The sequence below is a fragment of the Apis florea genome, unplaced genomic scaffold, assembly GCF_048593485.1.
Source record: "Apis florea isolate Af1SG1 unplaced genomic scaffold, ASM4859348v1 contig_3170_pilon, whole genome shotgun sequence".
NCBI lineage: Eukaryota > Metazoa > Arthropoda > Insecta > Hymenoptera > Apidae > Apis > Apis florea.
Window position 1 is genome coordinate 7761527 of NW_028256714.1, and position 3496 is coordinate 7765022.

The 3496-nt window shown below is 23.0% G+C and overlaps 1 non-coding gene across 1 annotated transcript; it reads right to left on the minus strand.

The window, feature by feature from the left end:
• Positions 1 to 203: 203 nt before the first annotated feature.
• On the minus strand, positions 204 to 276 carry TRNAV-UAC (transfer RNA valine (anticodon UAC)). The gene has a single exon. It is a non-coding gene; the product is annotated as a tRNA-Val (tRNA).
• Positions 277 to 3496: the final 3220 nt, after the last annotated feature.

A 3496-nucleotide genomic window follows, 5' to 3' on the forward strand; every position in this document is an offset into this window, starting at 1 on the left:
ATGATATTTGTAATGATAAATAAACCCTCAAGCTGATAAAAAATTAAAATAGATGTCTTATTAAAATAGATGTCTTATGTTGATATTGGTAAAATTATATATTTTATTTGTTTAAAAATTATTGCAATCTATTCAGTAGTTTAAAGAATCAGAATGGTTTTTTGAGTACTGCAAGTTTTTGAGTACAAAAAAGAGAGAGATCGTGGTTCCGACCGGGATCGAACCGGCGACCTTCTGCGTGTAAAGCAGATGTGATAACCGCTACACCACGGAACCTGTTGTATCCTAGTTAAAAAAAAACAAATTTACTATAATAAATCATAATGTTAAGTATAATTTTTATATAAAATATACATTAATTAATAATTAAAGAATAATTTATTCTAGATTTTAGAACAGAATTTTATGTCAAATAATATCTTATGATGAAAGATCGATCACGATAAATTTTTAAGTTGACAATTTGTGATCAAAAAAATCAAAATTCATTCAAAATTCATTGCTTCGTACATCTTGATGCGAACTTTCATATTAACATAATTCAAAAATTATTCTTTGAGATTCTTCCAATAAAACAAATCTAAACTTAGACTTGCAATGTTGATTCAATACAGAACAATATAATATATGTAATTATATTATAATTATAACTATATTATATATATAATATTGTTTTAATTTCATTAATTCTATAAGAGTTTATGAAGCATTAGGGATAGATTTAAATCAAATTGTATTTATTTATTAATTATTTATTAATTAAATTTAAGAAGAATAATTTATGAATAAAAATTAATTGAAAATTCAATAACAGATATTAATGGAGTTCATAAATTAAAAAATTAAAAATATAAAATTAAATTATACCACAAAATGCTGTTTTTATTTTTGCTATTTTTTGATATCTAATTATTATTCCTTGATTTATAAATACATAATAAAATTTTTTATATTATATCTACATAGATGAATAATTGTTTTTTTTATATATTTTAGTTTTTATACAAAAGAAAATTACGTTATGCGAAATTTTTGTTTATGTTTATTATACATAATTATTACATAATTATACATAAACGCAATTATAAGTAGTTTTGTAAAAAAAGAAAATTGAACAAAATTGAAAGATAATTTCATTTATCATTTATTCTATGCATATAATAATATTTATAAAAAAATTTAAATATAAATTACAAAAAACAATAATAAAATAAAATATATATAAAAATGAGAATTAAATTATATTTCTTTTAATTATTATTCATAAGATTATTCGATAAAATCTTAAAAATTTTTCTATATAATTTAATATGTGCATATATATATATATATATATATATATATATATATATATATATATATATATGTAAAATATGTTTTTTTCAAATAAAGTAATATTAAATAAAATATTTTGAAATGGAGTATTTTAATTAATAAATTTAGAAAATTGCAATTTTTTATCTATATTATTTTTCATAAATTAATTATTTCATAAATTATTTAATATCTTATAATTTTAAATTTTAATATCAATCAATGAATAGCAAAAAGATTCAATGAAGGCAGAAATGATTCAATTGATTAAGTATTCAAACTTTGATTATGTAAATATTTCTATTAAAGATATAATATAGATTTAATATCATTTATAATAGAAATATAATATATGAAACCATACAATCCGATATAAATTCAATTTGATATAATTTGAAAAAATAAATTTTTTTTTTGCTTTCAATGAAATATTATACACATAATAGATTTTTATATAACGCATTTAATACATTATATGAAATCATATTATACGAAAATTTTTCTTGTACAACAGAAATAATATAAATGCATATATATAACACATTATATAAGAATCATATTATATAAAAATACAAATATAATATTTTTAGCACGTTGTAAGAATTAGCATTGTAGGAATGTTAAGGCCCGGATTTGTGAAATGATTGAGTCCTGCTTTATTTTCAACAGTTCGACTACCTGCCAATAACCTAACAGGCCTAATTTATGAGCGGGCATAGTTTTCCTAACGTTTTCCAGGTCTTAGTTTAAGCAGATATCAAAGCAATGACCACTTCAAGTTGCGTTTGCCATGTGATGGACTACCGTAGAAGCGAAAGCAAAGGTCCTAATCCCCACGCACTGCGACGCGAGGACCCATCCTTCGAAACCGCCCTTCGACGACGATTGGTCTCTCTAACCCCTCTCTGTATGCATTTTCACGAGAAGCAAGGAAAAACCAAGATTCATGATCTGGATAGTCGAGTTAGAATAGATATAGAGAACGGACAGATAGATTTCGGCACAGTTTACATCAAAGCACAGTTAAAATCACACAGTTAACCGCAAAGAGTTAAAGTATCACCATTCGTTCACTCAGAGGTCATAAGATAAAGGATTATATAGTTCGGTAATAGGTGATCCTTCGAGCAATAATATCAGTTTAGGCACACCATTTACGTAATATTCAAAGTCGTAGCACGCTTGCGACTTTAACAAGGAATTTATATTATAGGAGTATACTATAATATATTTTTATTTAAATTATAATCTGTTATCGATATCATTTATTTACAATTAATTTCGATGCATGAACAGATCAGAAAATTCAAAATATATATGCATATTTTAAGATTCATAACTTTTACTAATAAATTCTAAATCGTTATAACTTATATTTATTATATTTGTCAAATATTATAAGATGATGAAAAAAAAAAAGAAAAATTTTATTAAAATCATACTAAGTATGATTTTAAATATTGCACAAAAGGGAGTATCTGACCTAAATATTATTATTCGAAGAATCACTTACAGTTGTACAAATGTTTATATTATGAGAACCAATAGTTTCTTTCTTTAATCATCTTCGGCGAAAAATACAAATTAAAAAATTAACAAAAAAGATCGCAATGGAAGATGAATTTTCAAGGATGCTGGATCGCATCGTGGCGCGTGGGGGTTAAGACCCTTGCAATGCTTCTATGATGATATACAATTCTTTTATGTTATCGTTTTCTTTTCTTTTTTACAAAACGTGCAAGTGTGACTTGTGAAGTGGCCATCGCTATATTTTAATAGTGTGTTATTGAAAGTTTGAAAAATTTGAAAAACTGCAACCGCTCATAAATTATTGCTAAAATTTATATTATTGAAAATGAAATTCAAGCAATCTTGAACGCTTCATAAATCAATTTTGGTTTTTGTCTTTAACAAATTTTATATGTGCTTAAATAATACAGATAATATATAATCTAAATTCTAATAAAGATATCTAATAAAAATAGAATTGTTACTTAACAGTACTAAGATATATATTTATTAATTTTAGTACGAACTTTTTTTTATATACAATTATGTCATGTTGCTAATAAATATTTTTTTTTTGTATCTCAAAGTTTTTTAAATTTTTGTACATTCGCTGTTAAATATATAGTAAGATATATAAAATATTAAAAAATTTCAAGTAGTAGTTTATTTTCAA